Source organism: Oryza sativa, chromosome 8 (assembly GCF_034140825.1).
Source record: "Oryza sativa Japonica Group chromosome 8, ASM3414082v1".
Classification (NCBI taxonomy): Eukaryota; Viridiplantae; Streptophyta; class Magnoliopsida; order Poales; family Poaceae; genus Oryza; species Oryza sativa.
In genome coordinates, this window is record NC_089042.1 from 6,655,753 (window position 1) to 6,680,640 (window position 24,888).

The 24,888-nt window shown below is 42.5% G+C and overlaps 1 long non-coding RNA gene and 1 pseudogene across 1 annotated transcript; one reads left to right on the forward strand and one right to left on the reverse strand.

Moving 5' to 3' along the window:
* The first annotated feature begins 9,246 nt into the window (after positions 1 to 9,246).
* Positions 9,247 to 18,329, forward strand: LOC136351422 (uncharacterized; annotated as a pseudogene).
* Positions 18,330 to 20,057: 1,728 nt separating this feature from the next.
* Positions 20,058 to 23,314, reverse strand: LOC136351301 (uncharacterized). Its single transcript, XR_010734290.1, has 4 exons — positions 23,060 to 23,314; positions 22,883 to 22,984; positions 21,609 to 21,668; positions 20,058 to 20,344 (listed from the first exon to the last, which is right to left on the reverse strand). It is a non-coding gene; the product is annotated as an uncharacterized lncRNA (long non-coding RNA).
* Positions 23,315 to 24,888: the final 1,574 nt, after the last annotated feature.

The following is a 24,888-nucleotide window of genomic DNA, read 5'->3' on the forward strand; positions in this document are numbered from 1 at the left end:
AAATTATATGGTGAGAATTGTATTTTAACCCTTATCTCACCTTTTGAGAAATAAAAGAAAGATTAAAAGAGAGATGAGTAGATGGTATGTTGGCTGTGATTGGATGACACATGGGTCCCATAAGGATTTGGTCCCACATGTAAGAGAGATATGGAGGGTGAGGCCTAGAAGCTTCAAATATTCTAATTGTTTAAACTATTCAACATGTGGTTTTAATCCCTCTCCTCCTTTCCACTTACTCCATAATTTAGAATTTTGGGGGAGACAAGGTTGCTTCATGGTCAACGAGGATGTGATGGCTCAAAGTGCCAAGTCCCAAGATTTAACTATTTTTAGATTTACTTTGGTAATTTGGTAAAGTTGACTAGGTGGCTTGTTGACTGCAGTCGAGATATCATTTAACTAACTTGTGGTCCTCACTTCATGTGGTTACATTTACGAATTTGATTAAGACATTGCACCAGTTAGTAGAGAACAATGTGTTTAACATGCTGACCAAAGGGTTTTTCTAGATTAATTGTGGTTTAATTATGGTGAAGGTGCAAAATAGGCTAAGTGGTATCCTGTTTTCCAGATTTTTAGATGAGTTGTAGGAATTATTTGGGGTATCCATCGAGTGATAAATTCAAACTAAAATAACTGGGAGCTTTAGGGTGTTGTGTACTAGTACTTATGAGAATTTTTGGTGGGATTTATTGTTCCTTAATTTATTTTTTAGAGTTTTCTCTAGCCATGACATACGATGCACCTAGAAGATCCAAAAACCAACCTAAAATAACAATATGCACATGCAACCATGTTTATTTTGTTTACCATTTATATTTGCATAGTTTAAAACCAATATTTCCGTTACTTTGTATTTAACCTAAGTATGTTGGTTAAGTTAAGATGAAATTATGAGATGATTATGGTTTTAAACTAAGATCAAAATTTGTTTTGTTTGACTTGAAAATTGTTATCACAAGGTTTTATAAATTTTATTTTGGGTGAACTCTGACCATGTGCAAGAAAACTACGTGTTTTATTTTATTCTACAGAACTAAGTTCTAGTCGTGGCTTCTATGTTCACAAAAATCTTAGGATTAAAAAAGTTATAAATTTTCTAAAAAAATTTTCCTAGGTGAAATTCCTGATATGTTAAAACAGATCAAAACAGATCTTTAGTTGTTTGTCTGTTTTGGTCCGTCTGATTTTTTTTCTGCTTGGCGGCAGATTACCTTTTAACTTTTAATTATATACTAATTACAATATATCAGTAATTAGTATGCATGTTAGTTTCACCATAATTGCATTATACTTACACAATAATTACATACTAATTGTAAATGTAATTTTAAGATTTACATTGTAACTACACTAAAATTACATATATAATTTAGGGACTTACAATGTAAATACATGATTTAGCAACTTACAATGTAAATACATGATGACTATTTTTTTGAAAACATATAGCGCCATAAATATAGCTACTCTCCTTATATATTGATACATATACTGATACTCCCTTTATATAGCTACTCCCTTTCTATACTGATATTTGTTGGAGCCTCAACCATATGTTGGACTCTATGGTTGAGTAGAAATAATAGGGTTTTTGATAAATCACCATCTGTTTACTATATACGGGTAATTTTCAGGATAGCATATTGGCTCAGGCAGTGAGCTCTATTATAAAAGTGTGATGAATATGGAGAGTTTTTGTTTGTTGCATGTTGTAAGCTTGAGACGACGGTTATGCAACTTTTTGCCAATTACATATGGAGATTCACCAATAGACTGGAATAATGTTCGCTTTGTCCTGTTTGGTTTTCCTTTAATTTGGTTTGGTGTGATTCGCTTTGTCAGGGTTATGGATACCACATATGTAATAGTAGTTGACTAAATTTTGGCAGGACCCACCACATACCATGTCTTATACGGAAACAACCTTCGGATATAGGAAGAGTTCCACATAAGGAAAGACAACTAGAGTTCTACATGGAAACAACAATGACTACTCGGATTGTATCCATATTGGTTTTCCTAGTTCTACTTGGACAATGGGACACCTATGGGTATAAATATGTAGACCCCCGTTTTTATAACAGGAATCAATCGTGTAAACAGTACCATTTCCCTGGATCAAGTAGTCTGGTACACACGAATTCATAGCTGAAATACCAAGTGCACATACACGAGTGTCTAATACGAATTATTACATCATAAGCCCGCAGGCATAGTCTTAAATCATCGGACCGAGCGGTCCGGAATACATCCAAAAGCAGAAATAGATAAGGCAGCGGAATTCAGGCAGCGGCATGCCATTGCCACAGGCAACGACCGTACTAAGACCTACTGAGCGCCATCGTCTTCATCTCCCTCCTGATAGTAGGCATAGGGATCCTCCAAGGCTTCATCTCCCGCTTCTGATTAATTTTATATTTGCAAGGGTGAGTACCAAGCGTACTTAGCAAGCCATCACAGCAATGATGCATATGACAGAGGAATTCAAAGGATGGCTATGGTTCTTTTTGCACAAAGCAAGTTTTGTAATTCTTTTCACAAGCCTAAGACCTAGCATAGACTGTTCAAGTTTTAATACCAGTGTTCATATTAAACAATGACGGTTCTGTCCACCATCCATTGTGATCCCAAGGATAGCTTCCCGCCATTGAGTCGTTATGGTTTTCTGAGGACGTCCACATTCCCGCCTCTCAGGAAGTGGCTCCATCAGCATAAAAATTCATCATGCAATATCCCATCCCACACAAGTTAAGAATTTAGAGTCTAGCCAAGTGTAATACATGTCCCGGTGCTCAATAACCGCGAGCACGGCTATTCGAATAGATTTGGTTTACTCACACTGCAGTGGATGTACACTTTACCCGCACTCCACGATTGCCCAACACATGAGCCTCGTCCCAACACATGAGACGCGTCACGGCTAAGCTTTTCGATAACCTCGCATTGGCAGTACCCGCTCCATGAACTTAAATCCTCATGCACTCTAGGCGTCCATGTTTCTAGCAGTGAGAGGAGTTCTGGCACTCCCGGGGAAAGAGAAGTCTCACACGCATATTAAATTATGGTTCAAGTTAAGTTCTCTCTCTCACACACTCATGGCAGTCCTACCAATGGCAACACCGATGTAGGGCACGCCTCTCGGTCCTACCTCAACGGCTGTCCCATCGTAGCGCACCTGCCTCACTCAGGGGTGAACTATCTATGCAGGGATACTACCTCCGCTCGGCTATCTAATCTGCTAGGTCTAATCCGCGCGGCAGCGGCACGGCTCGAGGCGGCGATGGAACGCGCACGCGGCGACGGGATGGCGACGGTGACGGCGCGGCAGTGGTGGCGCGCGGCGCGAGGCGGCGATGGGATGCACGCGCGGCGCGGGGCGGGACGCGACGGCGACGGCGCGGCCGCGGCGATGAGATGGCGATGGCGACGGTGGCGCGGCGGCAGGCGACGACACGCGGAGGCTCGGGGCGCGAGGCGGTGACGCGCGGTGACGGTGGCAACAGAGAGAGGGGGAAAAAGGAGGAGCTGGGTTAGGGGACCCCGTCGAACACCTTAGGTGCAATGAACAGTGCCGTTTTCTAATTAACCCGATTTTAGTGTAATTTCCGTATAAATTTGATTCCACAATTCTTAATTTTGCATATATGCATTTTACTCAATATTTGTGTTATCTTAACTAATGAATTCACCCTAGATTAATATTACTCATATTTTATTTTTATGTAATTTATTTGAGTTTTAATTAGGGTTAATTCTTATTCCATCGTATTTAAATTTAATTGATCCAAATATGGTCGCGATAATATTTTATTTATTTCTATCCCACCTAATCTTTATTTTGTATTTATTTTACCAATTTGTTTTTAAGGTTTATTCCTAATTAACTATTCTTTACTCACGATTAATAATCTTCGAGATCAAATCCAGATAAAATAGACGAATAAGATCGGCATGATGCAATTAGTTTAAAAAGTTTTTGAAAATCCATATTTTTAGAGTTTTGATTTTGTCGGTCAAATTTTCAGGGTGTTACAAAATACAAGGCCCCCTCGGAGGAGAGGGGATACGGAACAATAGATCAAGATACAAGATCAACATACAAGCGAACATGCGCCAAGACAAGACGCCGGATATCAACTTCAGAGATAAGCATGGTAGTCCCCTATGGTGTCTACGGATACTGTCAGGAGAGACATAGCGCTATTTTTGATCTCGACGGATGCGGATTCGAGGAGGAAGGCTACCCTGTTGTCGACTATGAGTCAGCACTTCAGACCGCCAAGTCGACAACAGTTAGATAGGCTACCCCATATATTGTATTGGTGTGATTATGGTGAATAAGAGCAACGACCGGCTTCGGCCAATAGGAGTAGGGTTATTACCTGACAATTCAGGGGCCCGAACCTGTATAAAAATCCCCGTCTCCATCTCCTTTACCTCAATCTCGCATATACCTTGGTACCAACGATCCCCATACTATGCAAATACCGGAATCGCGACATCAAACGTTGACAGTGGCGCGCCAGGAAGGGTCATTTTGGTGCTTCAGGATTTTGACGAGATGGGTTCAAGAGATGGATTCTTTAACAAACTCCTCAACGACTTCATATGCTGGGTGATATGACCCGAACGAAGTACGTTCTCCGGCGGATCGGGATCTTCGTCAAGCTTTGCCAAGTCATCATCACTATGGATTTTTTGACGAGGGATACTTCAACTACTTTGGATCTGGGAAGTCAAACCCAACCAGAGTACATGCCCCGACAAGATCGGAACCATCATCGTCATCGACAACTTGGTCTATCGAGATCACCCAAGCCTTAAGATACGCGGCGTACCAAAAGATGTCAGATCATATGATGTCGAACGAGTACGCAATAAGGTTATTGGTAGATTGGTTTTTCAAATTGATCTAGTAATTTCGTAGATACATCCGGCATGTATCTACAAAGGTACACAATGTTTTATACACAATTTATCGTACCTATTCAGATCACACAGCATTGCTAGATCAATAATTTATTATGTTTACCTAGAGCATGTTTTTTATACAATATCTATTGTGCGAGTGCTTCCGACGATAGGCCAACTACAGTCTAACGCTGGGGGCTCGCTCTATTTTCTTCTGTATAAATCATGCTTGTTTACCATTTACATGATCCCTGGTATTTAATCTGCTTGTTCTATCCTGATAATACTAGAAGATCCATGTAGCTTTTTGAGTACATACTCGATATTATCTACTATATGTCTTGCCTTCTAGAAAATATTTTTCAGGAACAATTGAGCATTCAATTAGGTTGTGGTCAAACACACACACATTATCGAGAACGTTCTCGATAAATGTGGAGTTGTCACACCCAACCTACCAACGAAGACCGATGACCTATCTCATAGCACCGGCCATAGATGGGCTATTCGAGAAAAGGTTGTTAACGGATAATTCCTCGTGAACGTTGTTGGCTTGATCACCCGATATGAGTCATGCTATAAGTTGGGTATGTGAGTCATGCTAGCCACATGAGATGCACATGTAACAAACCAACTCTAGCAACTTCCATTGGTGCTCAAGAGATAATTCTACTCGCTGGTTCTCGAACCGGTAAATCATAGCAATCTCTCGCACCGCAGCTTCAATTGGTGTTCGAGAGATAACTCTACTCGCTGGTTCTCGAACCGGTAAATCATAGAAATCTCTCGCACTGCAACTTCCATTGGTGTTCGAGAGATAACTCTACTCGCTGGTTCTCGAACCGGTAAATCGTAGCAATCTCTCGCACCGCAACTTCAGATGGTCGAGGTACGACTACGGCGATAGCGTAGCGGTCCTCGCACCACGACTTCAGATGGTCGAGGTACGACTACGGCGATAGCGTAGCGGTCCTCGCACCACGACTTCAAATGGTCGAGAGACTCCTACTCCTGGTCTTTGAACCAGTAGATCATAGTGATCTCTCATACCTTTACTTCTAATAGTCGAGTTACGACTACTACCTGGTCCTCGACCAGCGGTGTAGCGATTCTCCCACTATTTCCACTTTAAGTGGTCGAGTTACGACTACTACCTGGTCCTCGACCAGCAGTGTAGCGGTACTCCCACTATCTTTACTTCGAGTGGTCTAGTTAAGGCTACACTTGATTGGCCGAGTTAAGGCTACACCTGGTACTCAACCAGCGGTGTAGCGATACTCCCACTATCTTTACTTCCAGCGGCCGAGTTAAGGCTACACCTGGTTCTCGACCAGCGGTGTAGCGATACTCCCACTACCTTTACTTCCAGTGGTCGAGTTAAGGCTACACCTGGTTCTCGACCAGCGGTGTAGCAATACTCCCACTACCTTTACTTCCAGCGGTCGACTTATGGCTACACCTGGTTCTTGACCAGCGGTGTAGCAATACTCCCACTACCTTTACTTCTAGTGGTCGAGTTAAGGCTACACCTGGTTCTCGACCAGCGGTGTAGCAATTCTCCCACTACCTTTATTTATAGTGGTCGAGTTAAGGCTACACCTGGTTCTCGACCAGTGGTGTAGCGATTCTACCACTACATCCACTTCAGGTGGTCGAGTTAAGGCTACACCTGGTTTTCCACCAGCGGTGTAGTGATACTCCCACTACCTTTATTTATAGTGGTCGAGTTAAAGCTACACCTGGTTTTCGACCAGCGGTGTAGCGATTTTCCCACTACATCCACTTCTAGTGGCCGAGTAATGACTACCCCTGCTTCTCGACCAGCGGCGTAGCGATTCTCCCACTACCTCTACTCCAACAAAGTTGATATCAGGTACATAATATCGCCAAGTATTTTGCCCAGAGATCCCTTACCACGATAACACCTCGAGTTGAAACCAATCCTACTGTCCCTTTACGCCGCCCTGGCAAGGCCTCCGAGGAACCTAAGGGAACTTTCGCTGGGGACGCCCAGAGCAGATAAGGCCTTGTCAGGTAATGCAGAGACGAACGACCATGTATGATCTGGTCATGTAAGAGTTCTCACCGTGCGTATTAACCAAGCCGTGCAATCGGAAATTGGGTTTTCCAACTTCACGGATGGGAGCTAGTGTAAGCGCTTTTTCAACCAAGGCAGGTCAAGGGTCCAAGAGCCTTATTCTCCGAGAACGATTCTCCGACGACAAGGCTGGGGGCTAGGGAGAGTGTATGACTCAACAAACTGACTGATAGAAGTCGGTAAAAGAGAAGACGCTCATATACAAAACATTGGTCTGTAAATTTAATTCATTTTCAGTTTTCCATACACATTATAACATGTCACCCTTTGAGCATTCGCTCGGGAGCTATTTCTATCTAATATTCTTTTCTAAGTATTGATTTCAAGAAAATTCTATTCGACATTGTCGAAGACTCCATGTCGCTATGATTCAATACCAAGATCGACTAAGGCGAGTAAGACAAATGTTGACAAGGCTCCGTCGTAGACTCTGCGCCTTCTCGATCACTCGAGAATGGCTGGTGGATCTCGACAAGGAATACAGAATGAAGAGATAGTGTACCCGCCAAGATAAAATTTCTTGTCTTCAATCCAAATTCTCGATTACAGCAAGACGAGAGACTTAGTCGTATGCTCTGTACTTTCTTAGTTGACGTCGGAGATTGACTCAGATAAACCCTATATGGTGCCCGCACGAGGCTAATAAGGGAAGTCTAACGTTATCTCTGAACTCACCTAGAATGGTCATGTGACCTCGATAACAGTTGTTCCAAGGTCTTCGGATTGAGAATATGAATTCGTTCATTTGCCTTAAAGTCGGGGACTACTGTCAGGGTTATGGATACCACATACCTAATAGCAGTTGACTAAATCTCGGCAGGACCCACCACATACCATGTCTTATACGGAAACAACCTTCGGATATAGGAGAAGTTCCGCATAAGGAAAGACAACTAGAGTTCTACATGGAAACGACAAGGACTATTCGGATTGTATCCATATTGTTTTCCCTAGTTCTACTTGGACAAGGGGACACCTATGGGTATAAATACAAGGCCCCCTAGCAGGAGAGGGGACACGAAACAATAGATCAAGACACAAGATCAACATACAAGCGAACATGTGCCAAGACAAGACGCCGGATATCGACTTCAGAGATAAGCATGGTAGTCCCCTATGGTGTCCACGGATACTATCAGGAGAGACATAGCGCTATCTTTGATCTCGCCGGATACGGATTCGAGGAGGAAGCCTATACTGTTGTTGACTACGAGTCAGCACTTCAGACCGCCAAGTTGACAATAGTTAGATAGGCTACCCCATATATTGTATTGGTGTGATTATGGTGAATAAGAGCAACGACCGGCTTCGGCCAACAGGAGTAGGGTTATTACCTGACAATTCAGGGGCCCGAACCTATATAAAAATCCCCGTCTCCATCTTCTTTACCACAATCTCGCATATACCCTGGTACCAACGATCCCCATACTATGCAAATACCGGAATCGCGACATCAAACGTCGACACGCTTAATTTTGGATTACACTCTTCTAAAATGCTAGATTGTAATAATGGTTGTAACTCTTTGGAGCAAAGGCCGGGATGTTACTCATTCTATTATTAAAAAAAAATATTGATACAGATGTTGAATATATTGATAAAACACTTTAAAGAGAGATGCTAATAGTGACCACACAACGCTGAGCTGCTCCCGTTTGAAATCGAACCTATTTAAGGCGATGGCTAGGGGGCGCTCCTCGCGTTGTCCACATCGGATTATTATAACAGTGACGTGTACTGTTGCTGCGTGAATACGTGCGCAACTCTGGTTGGATGAGAAGCAGTGAGCGATGGGTGTTACTTCTTGAGTCCACCCACTACGTCTCGGGCTCACCCCGGTCAATGAAAAAGAACAATTACGGTCAGGCAAAGGTCCCACAAGTCAGTTGTAGCATAGGAAGCTTCCTCATTACTATTTCGTTATGTTGGTGTGGAAGTGGAAAAGGCGTCTTGTGGCTCGAGGCAAGGAAATTGCGTCCACTCCCACGTTACCTAAGGCAGGCTGCCTATTTTCTTCTCGGAAATTTCTTTGCATACAATCCAATTGTCCGACTCATGTACAATTGTAAACGACTGTAGTGCATCTAAATATACTCTCCTTTAATTGATCTATGGCTGCATGTCTCTAGTTGTACATGAGTTGTACAACTGAGTCGTATATTTTTTTCTCCCATGGAAAGAAAGAAAGCAGCACCCCTCTCTCCTTGTTTCCTTCTCCCGTGGACGCCTAAATGCTGCCGGTGAAAGCTGGCCGTGGTGGAGGAGCTAGAGGAGGTGGGAGTTCTTCTTATGCTACCGGTCCCACTCCCTCTACCCACGCCATCTTGCCTCATCTCGTCTCGTCTCGCGAACCGCGTGATTCTGCCACGGTTTCTTGTGATTAATGAGGTGGATTGGTCACAGGCTGCAGCTTCATGGTGACCCACGGCGGCAGATCCGGCATCACAACGTCGAGAGCCAGTGTGGCGCATGGTAGACCAAATGCAAGATGGTGCTCTGTATCTATGGCTTCCCTACCAAAGTCGCTGCCATCCATGTAGGAACCAATTCAATCCAATCAATTCTACTCTATCATCTGTCCTTGATACATGAAAGAACATCGTCATTTTTGGTAGATCATGTATAGTAGTTGTTCGTGTCCTATTTCTTGCTGAATTGAATCTCTGTGTCACATCAGTTCGAGTCGGCGTGGCAATGGAGTCGCTGGCTGTACACAAGGCCTCAGTGAGTTTCAAGTTCAAGTTGATAGGTGGCGTGGAGACAAGGTCAAGCTGCTCAACCTCCACTTGTGGGAGAAGTAAGCACCCCCCTCCCACCCAAATCTCTTTTTCCGTTCTTGCCCCTTCTTCCATATTCTTGCCTCTATGTTGATGTGAATGTGAGTATGTGACTGACCTGATCTTGACAATGAACTTATTTTCCAGGGAGAACACCAAGTTCACTGCTGGCTGCCCGCCACTGCTGGGCACGTGATGGCGGCGACACCAGGTGACACGCCTAACGCAGTCATCGAGTCCCAGTATATGGAAAAAAATAATCAAGAAATTTTGGTTGGTTACTTCTACATGCTTACAAGATGTTGCAAGAAACACTCAATAAAATATTTTTTGTTGTGTTCTTCTACATTCTTATGAGAAGATGCAATTTTTCTTTCGGTGTTTGTCAAAGGTATCATTTTTTGTTGCGTTTTTTAGGCTTAAGGAGTTCATTTTCTGGAAGTGCTTGTGTTACTAAGATGCAGAAGAAATCTGCTGCTTTTATGATGTTCCTGATGATATGGTTGTTGTGCAGGGTTTAGGATCCAAGAGGACAACAAAGGGGAAGCTGCTTCTGACTATGCCCTGAGCCACCTCCATAGTGTACATTTTGAAATCTGCATGGTGATATTCAAGTTTAACAATTGAATAATATGCAAAAAAAAAGTTGTTACTATATTTGGCACTCCAAATTGCTTCAAAGGAGATACAAAGAACGATGACACTGCTATGCCGAAGTCTTAAAGTATCAAATATGTCATGAAAATATCGATACAATCATACAATTCGCACAAATAAAATCAATGATTTAGTATATATGTTCAAAAGTAAAATTAATGTATTAGTAGAACAATAGAGCATACGTCTTCACGCTCAATGAAACCAATTTGCCTTGAATCATATAATTTGAATGCAAGTGGTAAAATACTTAAAAAAGAAGAAGAATTAATGGTGGATATATAGCTTAACATGTGAAGAAGTTACTTATTATGTCCAAGTTTAAGCACACTTACAATCAACTTTGAGGAGCACATTGCATGGATATACTCTTCAAATTCAATAACATAATTTTTCTTTTCATCAAACAAAAATAAAAACCGGAATGGAGAAGAAAAATCAGAAACTAAAACTGTTTTAATCAGAACATGTATGCATTACCACACAACATTGAATAAGAGGTAATAACAACAATAGATCATGCTAACACTTGTTATAAATCTTATATATATGTTCAAAGCAAGTGATATGATACCTTTGTTAGCAAACGACTAAATCCCGGATCTTGCGGGGGAAACTAGTACAATATTTAATGAAAAGAATCGGCCAGTCGGCCGAAAACATAACGAAGACGGCGACAAGCTCATTGGGGGGTAGGCGGAGAGTCACCAATATAATCTTTAGTGAAATCATGAATTCAGTGGCATGTGTGAAGCAAATGCTCTCTAGCAGTCATGCAAGGTGCTCAATACATGTGTCTTGGATGTTGAAACTAGATTCTATGATTTACAACTCAAATTTCTTGCCACACCACATGAACGACGCCAGATCCATCGCGGGAACAGCCACCCCACCCACCACACCAACGCCACCCCACACGCCAACGACGTCGGAGTCACCGCCGACGCTGCCATGCACGCCACCAACGTCAGATCCACTGTAGACCCCACCCTACCTGCCACTGACGCTAGATCCGTGCTGGGAGCCACTGCCCGACCTCCGCCGACACTGGAGAGGGGAGGTGGAGGGGAGAGGGGAGGAGAGGAAGCCTTGGAGAGGTGGAGTGGAGGGCTGACCGGTTGAGAGGCTGAGAGGCTGAGAGGGGAGGAGGAGGCGAGTGATAAGCCCCTTAGCCCTTGTAGGGGTGGGAGCTCGGTTTCCTCGGTTTAGTTGGATCGGTTTTTTGGGTTGCTTGGAATTCGGTTTTCGTAAAATGTAAGCCGAAGGAAGTTCTAGAAAAATATTAACCGAGCAAAATAAACCGAAGAAGATCGATTCAGTTTTTTCGGGGTTCAGATTTACCGAGAAAGATCTATGCCGCACACCATGGTCGATTTCCTGCAAGTACGCACGCCCTGCCCAGCTTTGTCCGAGGGCCTGTGCTTGAGCCTGTGCTTGATTTGGAGACAGGGAATAGGATTTGGTGGATCTGTTAGCTGTCATGTATTTTTTGGGCCATAGTGAAAGTGAGCTTGATTCACACGTTAGTGGGCCTCGAGCATTTTGGATTGGCCAAACACTCATCAATTTCTTCTGTCTCGTCGGTTCATGAGATGGAAACCGAAGCAAAAGCCCAACACCGAACTACAGGAAAATAAAAACCAGACAATCAACCGATGACCAAAAAACCGCCTCTTCAGTTCGGTTCAGTGCGGTTTTCAGTCTTTGGGATTTTTTTCGCACGCCTAAGCCTTTGCGCTAAAAAGGTGCTCCTGGCTCAGCTTGTTTTATTTATCGGTTTTTCTAAAACCAACATCTATAATATATTATAGGCATCAGTTACTTAAAAACCGACATCTATAATATATTATAGATGCCATTTTTTTTAAAAAAATGTGGGTGGGCAGGAAAAGCACTATATGTGTTGATTTACCGACTTCGGCACCTATAGTGCCGACTTGTATCTGATGTTTTGTGGCAGTGATATGCTCCTCCATTACGCTTAGGCTTCATCTCTGGCTTTTCATCTATCTCTTGGTGGTCATTAATAGACAAGATTTCATCAGCTCACAGATCTCCTTTTGTCCTACAACATATTTATCAGCATAGGCGACAGTGGCTGATGATTATATCATTTCCCAAATTATTTTCTGAAATATCTCAATGTTGGTGATATTTCAAGGATGCCAATTGTTGTAATGGGTGCAATCCATGTTATTTATGGGTCACGAGGAATTGGTCTCCTGCCAGAGTATCTAAAAATATGCCAAAGAAAGAACAAGTTTTGGTGCTACTTGATCTTGAGATACAAGGCATAGGAAGGGAAGGTGAAATAGTGAAATCCCGGTTGCTGACTTCTTATGTGGTAGTCAGCAGCTAAAACCTTCAGTAGAAACCGCTTTGACTGTGCTGAAATTGCATGAGTTATGAAAGCTGGGTAGGAGACCTGAAGCTTTGCCTCAGATTTACTGCTTGATCTTCATTTTAGCTAATTGCTTGTTACCTTCATGTTGTGATGAAAGTTTTGAGTAGCATTTGTAAAATCATGTATTTAAGAAAGTAGTCATAGACAAGCTCTATTAGATATTGCTACCTTACTATTCTCAATAGAAAAAAAATGAATCAGTAATACTGGCCATGATTTGCAAGAGGCCTTCAGACTACCTAACTATTTTATATTGGTTTGTATTGCGTAATTTTGGTTTTCAAGCCAATTATTCCACAAATGAGTCACAGAGCAGTGTACAGGTGGGCATTCGGTTTCCTCGGTTTAATCAGATTGGTTTTTTCAGGTTGCCTGGAATTTAGTTTTCGTAAAATGTAAACCGAAGGAAGTTCTAGAAAAATATCAACCGAGCAAAATAAACCGAAGAAGATCGGTTCGGTTTTTTCAGGGTCAGTTTTACCGAGAAAGATCAGTACGCACGGCCTGCCCAGCTCTGTCCGAGGGCCTGTTCTTGATTTGGAGAGAGGGAATAGTATTTGGTGGATCTGTTAGCTGTCATGTATTTTTTTGGCCACAGTGAAAGTTGGGCTTGATGCACAGGAAAATATAAAAACCGGACAATCAACCGATGACCCAAAAACCGCCTCTTCTGTTCGGTTCGGTTTGGCTCGGTTTTCAGTCTTCGGGATTTTTTTGCCCACGCCTAGAGCAGTTCATGTCGCACAATGAGAGCTAAGCTTTCATCATTTTCTGAACCCTACCTACAACACAACGCAGCAAACGAAAACATCACATTGGTAAATATGCCAGGTGCAATAATTTTTTTTTCATGTGGCTACATTTTTTCTCGTTAGTAAAAAATTTTCATGTGCCGAAGCATGACCTTTCTTCTGTGGCCAAAATGCTTATATACTATAGTAATTAAGCACCATTTCTTGGTAGAAGTTTGGCTAATGGAACTCTTGCGCTGAAATATTCCAGGATCTTCAGGAGGGAATAGATCTTGGTGTAGTCCCTCATGAGAAGCTACATAACTTCTTTTTACCTTGAGAAATACCAAGGTTACTGATTCACAGATTCCAGGTAAGAAACTGTTCTATTATTTTTGTTTACGTTCATAGTCCTTATCAATTATTTGGCTCCTGAATAATCATGTTTTAAACATATTTTTGCCTTTATTTTGAGGCAGAGTATTTATACACTTTGTTTCAATAAACCAAATTCCTCAGTGTTTGCCTAAAATATTGCTGGGCAGACCCTAAATTCTCTTTTTATTATGGCTCCCTTGTTCTTCTGCAGTGACAAACACATTTTTGTGATAGGTTCTTTTCACTACTAGAGAAACGATCTTTGGTCGATCGGCCAAATTTCACAATAATCCCAGTTCACTAAAAAACCGGGACTAAATATGATCTTTAGTCCTGGTTTATAAGTGCAACGGGACTATTTAATCTTTAGTCCCGGTTGGTAACACCAACCGGGACTAAAGATCCCAGTTCGCCGGTTGTTAGAGTCTGTCAGGCTCCCGGGGATCTTTAGTCCCGGTTGGTGCTACCAACCAGGTATAAAGATCAAGTTTGATCTTTATACCCGGTTGGTAGTACCAACTGGTACTAAAGTTAGCATGCCCGTATATGTTCTTCTTACTCCTCCAGCCTGAGCAGGGTTTCATTTTTTGAAGAGGAGGAGGGCAGATGCTGCTCAATTTTTTTTGTGAATTTGGTTTGGTGATAATACACAATTTTGAGGTGTCTAAAAGGTTAGCAACTTGATCCTCTTCTATTTTTTTGCTTAGCATTTATATTTAGATATATGTTTTCTACACATTTTTGCCTCTAGAATTGAGTGGAAGATGATGAGAGAGAAAGTATATAGAAAGTAGGTTTTTTTTTAGAATTTTATAAAAACTTGTGATAGAAAAATAATTTAAAAGAATAGAAAACTAAGTAAATTAAAATTAATATAAGTACAACACATTAAATATTTTTTTGCAACTTTAAATGTAATTAAAACATGAATAATATGTGGTATTATTTGGTAAATATTGTATGAATAATTATATATAACTATTGTATAAATGTTTAATTGGTTTGACTTTCGTGGTTTATTTTTCACGTTATTTTGTGCATTTTATGTAGAGTTTATTGGCAATGGATGCACGTGGACCGACGGTCAAAAGAGTTTATTGAAGGCATGCATTATTTTTTGAGAGTGGCCGAGGCTAACAAGCAGAATAATGGTTTTATCCATTGTCCGTGCACTAAGTGCAAAGCCAGAGGGAGTATTCTGGAGTAAGAACTATTCATATTCATTTGTTTAAGATGGGCTTCATGCCGAGCTATAATGTTTGGACCTCACACAGGGAGCTAGGGGTTCAAATGGATGAAGATGAAGCAGAAGACGAGAACATTCCGGACTGGGCTCAATACGGTGGATTTGAAGGAAATACAGCGGGCGAGGTGGACGGGGCTGTTGAAGATAGTGACGCTGTAGATGATCTTGGTCAGATGTTGCAGGACGTCAAGGAGGACTGTGAAATTGAAAAGGAGGTCCAGAAATTGGAGCGTATGTTAGCGGACCACAGGACACCGTTATACCCAGGTTGCGAGTAGGGGCATAAAAAGTTGGGTAACACTATGGAATTCTTGCAATGGAAGGCAAAATGTGGTCTGAGTGACAAGGCATTTGGCGACTTATTGAAACTAGTAAAGAACATTCTTCCAGAGGAAAACAAGTTGCCTGAAGCAACGTACGAAGCTAAGAAGATAGTCTGCCCTCTAGGACTGGAGGTTCAGAAGATACACGCCTGTCCGAACGATTGTATCCTCTATCGCTGTGAGGAGTACGAGAACCTAGAAGCATGCCCGGTTTGTCAAGCACTACGATACAAGATCAGACGAGATGATCCAGGTGAAGTTGACGGACAACCTTTGAAGAAGAGAGTTCCTGCTAAGGTTGATATTTCCCTATAATGCCACGGCTCAGACGTTTGTTTAGGAACAAAGAGCATGCAAGAATGATGCGATGGCACACAGAAGAACATCAACAAGACAGGATGCTGAGACACCCCGCCGACGGGTCGCAGTGGCGAAACATCGACAGAACATTTCAAGACTTTGGAGAGGATGCACGAAACGTAAGGTTCGGTTTAAGTATGGATGGCATGAATCCATTTGGAGAGATGAGCAGCAGCCATAGCACTTGGCCTGTTACAATGTGTATCTACAACCTCCCCCCTGGCTATGTATGAAGAGTAAGTAAATCATGATGCCGATTATTATTCAAGGCCAAAAGTAACCTAGTAATGAAATTGATGTGTTCCTAAGAACACTGGTCAACAATCTGAAACTGTTGTGGAAGAGAGGAGTCCATGTGTGGGATGAGGACAAACATGAGCAATTTAACCTATGAGCCCTTCTGTTCGTAACCATAACGGTTGGCCTGCACTTAGCAACCTATCCGGATAGTCAAACAAGGGGTACATGGCTTGCACCCATTGTATGGAAGACACTGAAAGTACGTATTTGATGCATTGCAAGAAGGTTGTGTACATGGGCCATCGTTGATTTCTTGTTGCAAACCACCCTGTCCGGAAGAAAGGCAAGCATTTTGAACAGAAGGCGGACCACCGTACTAAGCCAAGGCATCGAAACAGTAAAGCCTTGTTTGCTATGGTGAAAGATCTTAAAGTAGTATTTGGAAAGGGACCTAGCAGCCAACCTATAGCAGGCGAAGATGGTCACGCGGCGATGTGGAAGAAGAAATCTATATTTTGGGAGTTAGAATATTGGGAAGTCTTGGACTTCCGTCACGTAGTCGACGTGATGCACCTCTCCAAGAACCTCTGTGTCAACTTGCTGGGCTTTCTAGGTGTATATGGGAAGTCAAAAGATACACTTGAAGTGCATAATGATCTCAAACATATGAAATAGCGCGACGACCTCCACCTGGAACCAAAAGAGAATGGAAGCCAGTACTTGAGTCCAGCCAGCTACACTCTGAGCAAGGCAGAGATGGAAAGAATGTTTGAATGCTTGGAGAGCATCAAGGTACCGTCTGAATACTCCTCTAATATAAAGAGAATTATAAGCACGAAGTATAAGAAGTTCACAAATCTAAAGTCTCATGACTGTCATGTGTTGATGACACAGCTGCTTCCTGTTATAATTCAAGGTATTCTCCCTGACAATGTCCAGGCAACAATAACAAATCTATGTGCTTTCATGAACGCAATTTCGTACAAGGTCATCGATCCAGATAGATTAGAAGACCTTCAGAATGATGTGGTGCAATGTCTTGTCAGCTTTGAGTTGATCTTTCCACCTTCCTTCTTCAACATAATGACGCATCTTCTAAGTCACCTTGTGAAAGAGATTAGTATTCTCGGGCCCGTGTACCTACACAACATGTTTCCTTTCAAGAGATAGATGGGTGTTCTAAAGAAGTACGTTCGTAACTGATCTCGTCCGGAAGCAAGCATCGCCAAGGGGTATGGAACAGAGAAGGTCATTGAGTTTTGCATGGAATTTATTGAAGACCTTCATCCAATCGGGGTGGCCGAATCACGGTATGAAGGGAGACTACGGGGAAAGGGGACTCTAGAAAGGAAAGCAATTATGACTATAGACATCAATTTATTCCATAAAGCACATTTCACGGTTTTGCAACAATCTTCGTTGGTGGCTCCTTACATCGAGGAGCACATGGTGATTGTTCGCTCTGAAAACATCGGTAAGTCTGATGCCTGGATTACACGACATCACATTGATACTTTCCCCGCGTGGCTACAACGACATCTCATGGGTAACGAGACGATTAACCAACAACTAGCCTTCTTGGTGAGGGGACCATCTATCTCGATCACGACATGGCAAGGTTATGAGATCAATGAGTATACATTTTACACAAGAGCCCTAGATAGCAAGGGCATGAACCAGAACAGTGCTGTTCGTATCAATGCCATGATACACGATGGTACAACAAGGACGTATTACGGTGCCATCAATGACATTTGGGAACTTGACTATGGAGCTCTCAAGATCCCTCTATTCCGGTGCCAATGGGTTAGGTCGACTGGTGGAGGCGTATCGATCGATGACAGTGGGATGACAACGGTTGACCTTAGCAAGGTTGGATACTCAGACGAACCCTTCGTCCTAGTCAATGAAGTAACGCAAGTTTTCTACGTGAAGGACATGGCTAGCAAAGCAAAGAAGGGGAAAGGACCCGACGAGCCTAAGCTCCACGTGGTTCTCCCAGGTAAAAGAAAAATCGTCGGAGTCGAAGATAAGACTGACGAAGATTATGATCAGTTGGACGGGCATCCTCGTTCGCGGCTACAATTGACCCGAACATCCTCTTATCACATAAAGACACCCCTTACTCATGGGACGATCATAAGGAGGGAACATTAGTGAGAAGAAAGTACGTGAGGAAAACCGAAGTATTGCCCTAGATTGTTGTATGGATGATGTATATTTGTTTTTAGATGTATTGAAGATCCAACTCATTCTGTATGGGCATATGTCAATTATATATGATAATTAGAATTTAAATCATTTTTAAATCTGGCATATGTCAATTATATTTGATAATAAGAATTTCAATCATTTTAAAATTGGGCATATGTCAATTATATATGATTATTACAATTTAAATCATTTTTAAATCGGGCATATGTCAATTATATATGATTATTACAATTTAAATCATTTTTAAATCGGGCATATGTCAATTATATATGATTATTACAATTTAAAACATTTTTAAATCGAGCCTATGTCAATTATATAAGATTATTAGAATTTAAAACATTTTTAAATCGGGCCTATATCAACTATATATGATTATTACAATTTAAAACATTTTTAAATCGGGCCTATGTCAAGTATATAAGATTATTAGAATTTAAAACATTTTTAAATCGGGCATATGTCAATTATATATGATTATTACAATTTAAAACATTTTTAAATCGGGCATATGTCAATTATATATGATTATTACAATTTAAAACATTTTTAAATCTTTCATATGTGAACTATATATGATTATTACAATTTAAAACATTTTTAAATCGAGCCTATGTCAAATATATAGGATTATTAGAATTTAAAACATTTTTAAATCGAGCATATGTCAATTATATATGATTATTACAATTTAAAACATTTTTAAATCCGGCATATGTCAATTATATATGATTATTACAATTTAAAACATTTTTAAATCGGGCATTTGTCAATTATATATGATTATTACAATTTATAACCTTTTTAAATCGAGCCTATGTCAATTATATAAGATTATTAGAATTGAGACGATTATATTTTTAGTTCCAGATGTTAACCCTAACCGGGAGTAAAGAAATTTTGGAAATAGCGGGAAAACATTTTTAGTCCCGGTTGGTGGCTAGAACCGGAACTAAAGACCTCCAACCGGGACTAAAGATCACGACTATAAATAGCCGAGCGCCCATCTTCTTTTCCACCAACACATAGTGTTTTTCTCCACCGATCTCTCTTCTTCTCCACCAACACGTCTCGACTTCATCGCTAGGGCGCCGTTGCCATCCTCGTCTCTCCGTCGTCTCGCCGTCATCGTCACCGTCGCCACCGCTGCCATCGTCGCCGGCCACATTCTTCAAGAAGAGGTGAGCCGTCGACCCCAGATCCAATCTGATCGATCCCGATATATATCTCTCTCTCGATCTTCTCGGCCACTACCTTCTCATCGTTGCTGCCGCCACCGACGAAGGGGTGGCTGCTGCAAGCCGCCACGGCCGCCGCCGCTCCCGGTGCCGCCACCACACTCCGCCGCCACTGCTGTGGACACCCCGAGTATTATACCATCCAGTGTCCAACGCAAGCACCACATACTGTTGGAGGAGTGGGATCCAAACACGCATAAAAAGCCACTCGTCCTCAATGTGTCCATGATCACGGTTGACACCTTCTACTATAATAACCGGAATGCCGAGTAGTGATCGCAAGAGATAACCATAAGATAACTTGCCAGGCTACTCCGTCATATGCCTGTCAACCACACGAAGGCGGCGACTAGAAAACAAGGCATACCCGAGTGCCTCGATCCAAAGCGTTATCCCCAATTATCTCAAGCAATCAAAACCCATTATTCCTGCTCAACTAGTCCCCAGGAATGCGACTAGCCTCACACATTCATCGCAAGCAATTGGAACATCATCACAAGTGCATAAAAAGGGGTTAAGTACAACAAGTATCTGGTACATAATAGGGTCCAAGGTCCCATCTAACAGCACACAAGTAGCAGCAGAAGATTCAAACAAAAACCAGAAGCACAAAACAAAAACCGGTGGTGCCACAACCCCACAAGGGTAAACCAACCGGGCAAGAGCCGAGCTAAAGGTAGCAGAAGATCAATCACTGCCCTCGCTGCCCCTGACAGAACAGTGACCACACAGGAAGCATAATTCTACGTTGGAGTCCTCACCTGAAAAGCAGCGGAGCCGGGTTAAGTACAAGATTGTACTCGCGAGTCTTACCCATAAAAATATATGTAAGGGGAGAGAGAAGTATGCATGTTTACCTTAACCTAGAGCAACCTAAGTTCAACATTTGCATAAAGCCAATTTTATTGAGCAGATATAAGTGAAAGCGATAACACAATAAACTGATTAGCAACAATATAAAATTCTGGACAGCAAGCAAATTAATCTGAAAGGTATGAGTAAATGAGCCCAAACGACATTCACAACATCCACCATGGAACTACCAAAGTCCATATCATCATGGCACAGCTTGCCAACATCACCATCAAACATAAACCCACCAGAATAACCCAAGTTTGATGCTAACATAACTGAGGCACACATCAAGCATTGTCCATAACTGTAGACACGGCTATTCGAATATATTATACTCTGATCAGAGGTGTATAACAGTAACCACACGAGATGAACAAGGATCAAATGCCGCCCACCACACAGGTGCGACCTACAAGTGATTCAAGCTCATCACATGTCCTTTCCAAGCCCCACCTCAACCATTTAAACCACACCGGGGGCCCCACCGACTCAGTCACGTGCGTGTGATGTGACTAAGGCGGGCTCACCACGCGGGAGATACCCCCTGCCGTACCTCGGCCAACAGGGCAATCTGCGGATCCCAAATCCTCACGTTTTTCCGATGGGCGTAAATGATCACAGTAGGTTTAGTAATCAAACAAACCGGTCCCATGATACGGCGTGTGGTAAGTACGTAGGGTGCTTGAATAGACGTCAAAATGTTCGGTCCTTAACGACCTAGACGGAGCTACTGCATCAGGGGAAACATACCTCCCATCATCGCCCTACCACCCATCCAAGTCAACCATATTTCATCAACCATTATTTAATGTAAGTGCTCCAGTTTTAGCCCATTAACCAAGTAGTCCATATCCCATAATTAACAAAACTGTCCAGCCATATAGTTGTATCCCCACTAAGCAAAACTAAGCATAATGAATAAAACATCCCAACTATTCCCAACCAGGAGAGTAATAGGTATATGGCAGCTATATATAACTAAGTAAATGCACCAATTAATTATCTACCATGTCACCCAAAACTATTAACTAAGCAAATGAATATATATATATATATATATATATATATATATATATATATATATATATATATATATATATATATATAAAAATAGAGTCGCAACCAATGGAGTTTAAGTAAAACATGGGTGCTAGATGCTTAGGTGCTCGCCTTCCTGCTGAGGGTAGCCACACTCAGGCTCTGGTTCTGCTTCAGCGCTCTCCGGAATCTCTGAATTTATCGAAAAGAAGCAATATGCGAATAAGATTCAAATAAACATGCATATGCAACATGCTTTAGTAAAACATGGCCTAATTACAGTAGGTAGAGAGTATGATAAACAGATTTTAGAAAAAAGAATCATCTCATTTACATTGTTTGAGAGATATAAAAAAATAACAAGCCATATACACTGAAAATGGCTTTTCTGTAATTACATATGAACTACCTTAAGTCATTTGAAAATCTGACATTTTCTGGACAGAAGTTGTAAAGTTTTATTTTATAAACATAAGGTCTACAAGATTATGAATACATAGAAATTTGGTTCACTCATAAATGAAATGAAAAGAATTACATATGGATTTTTGGACTTTGCCTAATCCTCAAATGTTTTCATATACTCTTTTGGACTGTATTTTCGCAAATCGAACCTTGGAATTTCTAAAACATGCAACAAGGTCCAGCTTCTTCTCCAATCAAGCAGGAAGCATAGACAGCCATGGCTGAGCTCGATCTCAAGCTCGCCGGCAGCAAACGGCGGCTCTAATAGGGGCAAGGTCAAAAGAGAACATGTACAACAAGTCTTTAGGATTCCATTCCTAAACTCTACCCAGCCAGTGGTGGCTGGACATGTCAGGAATCACGCAACCAATCGGCGAGCCGAACACACACGACACTTTGGACGAACACCTTTGTGGAGCACTGTACACCGTCTGAAAACGCGAAGAACAGAGCAAACAGAGGAGTTTGGTGCTGCGAACTGCTTGCAGCTTTTTTTGGTTTTTCTTCTCCTTATTTATATCAAATACAAGGATGCAAAGAAAGGAAACATGTGCTTCAGAAACGTTCCCACGTCGCGGATTTGATCGTGTCCATCCCCACGGATCCGCAGAACGCGTGCACGCCCCCGTCGCCTGCGCCACGCCGAGCTATTCTCGCGCCATGACATCTATTCGCACGGCTTCCACAAACCGGGGCTCGCGCGCATGCAAAACAGAAAGAGAAACATGCAAACACACAAGGTTTATCTGCTAACAGGACAAACGCAGGCAGCGGCTGCGAGTGGCAGCGCTCGGGACGCCATGCATGTAACGATGCAGCACTGTGGGTGGCTCGATCTATTGCATGCATGCCAAGAACATCACATGCAAGAAAAACATACATTAAGGACTTGATCCTACTGCTAAGAAGACACTTTTTAGCTTGAGGTGAAGGGCTGAAACCTCAGCAAAACAGGGAAGCAAAGAAGACACTGAGCTGTTGTCACCAAAGAAGAGAAAATAACTTGTAGCCTACTCCTAGCCTTGAAATCTTGAACCGGCGACCTGTGGAGGAGGCTAGGAATGCTCAGCACGTTGGGGAACCTAAGAGAGAAGCTATGGATGGGGAAGAAAGCTCACCAAGTGGAGGAAAACAAAGTCTTACTGCCACTGCACCAAGCAGCAAGCTTCTTCTCTTTTCTTCTCGATCTCCCTCAGCAATCTATGCATGTGCAAGCTATTTGGATGGATGGAAAGCTTAGAATCGTGGGGATCTAGTGGCGTGACATGCAGGGCTTGATTCTTGCACTTTTATGAAGATTTGGGGAGGGGGAAATGAGGAGGGAGCTCAGCTCATGGAAGAACAGAAAACAGCAACAGAGGAAAAAGAATGGTAGGGAGATGCAGGGGTTTTTCCCTGCTGTTTAAGCATAAGAGGTAGGGGAAGGATGACCATAAGTTGGTTTGAGGCTTGCAGGGGTGCCCAGGTCACTGAATAGTGGGGCCAAGGCGAGCTAGGGCCCCGTGGCATGAGAGAGATGGGTAGGAAACGAAGGAGAACTCCAAAATCAGGATTTTCAGCTTATTTTCCTTCTCCTTCTATGCAAAAATAGCTTGAAAGCTACAAGAGTGCCCCAAAAAAAATATGTTCTGGTGTGGAGATACATTGAGTTACCAAGTTTCCAGTTTTCAAAGCTTCACTCTAAAATTCAAAATATTTTAATTCTGGAAAAAAGGTGAAAAGAGTTTTGCTGAGAACTAAATTGAATTTTAATGAGGTCAAAATGAAGTGCACAAATTCTAGAAAAAATTATATTAACTCATGATAAATAATCTAGTATTTGAATAAATTATGATAGCTATACCCTTATGTTCAACTTAGAGCACAAGTAGATGATGTTTTGATTTGCCGATTACGGTTTTAATTTGCTCAAAAAAATAAATAATTGAATACAGAGTCTAATGCAAAAATATTAATTATGCAACCTAAAAGACAATAAATACCTGGTAATTATGCTAGGGCTGTTACAACTGCCGCCATGCCGTCGCGACTACCAGCGCCGTCATCATCCTCGCCATGCCGCCGCTGCTCCCGACGACGCCGCCGCACTCCGCCGCCGCCGCAGCCACTGCCGCCATGCCGTCTACCGTTACCAGCGCCGTTGTCTTCCTCGCCAAGCCGCCATGGCCGAGGTCACCGCCCAATGGCCGACGCCGCGCCGTCGCCATGGACGACTCCGCCATGCCGTTGCGCTGTCCTCACTGCCGCCACCGTCACTGGCACCTATTCACGGCCGACGCTAAAAACGTTAGCGAACAAATGAACGAACGACCCTAACGAATGGAACGAACGAACGAACAACCCTAACGTTAGAACGAACGAACGACCATGTCACGTCCTGATAAATTCATCCCGAATTAAAAATCATTCGCTAAAAGGAATAATAGAATTAATTAAAATGCGAAAAGAAATTGGCAAACACTAAAATACGTACAAGAAAAATTCGAATGTGGCCCGGAGAATTTTTGTTAAATTCTCCTTGGTCTAAAAGGAGCCCTCAAATTTTACTTGAATTTTCAGAGCACCGGAAATAATTATTAAGCAACAAAAACAATTATCAAAGTTTATTAAAAAGAAAAGCCTAAAAAAATAACCCTCTTCCTCCTTTGGGCCAAGCCCAGCCCAAAGTCTCCCTTTCCTCCCTCTTTTTCTCTCCCTCTCCTTCTCTCCCTCCTTCTCTTGGGCTCCCCTTTCCCTCGGCCCAGCTTCCTCCTCCCTCTCTCTCCCGGGCTGCCTCTTTCCCCCCCCTCCCCTCCCGGCCGCCCGGCCCAAGCCGCACCCCCCCCCTCCAGGCCGAGCCGCACCTCCCGCCCGTGCTGCGCACGTGCGCGCGCTGACGACGCGCGCCCAACCGCGTGGGGCCCACGCGCCAGGTCGTCATCGTCTTCCTCCTCCCGCGCCGGCCCCT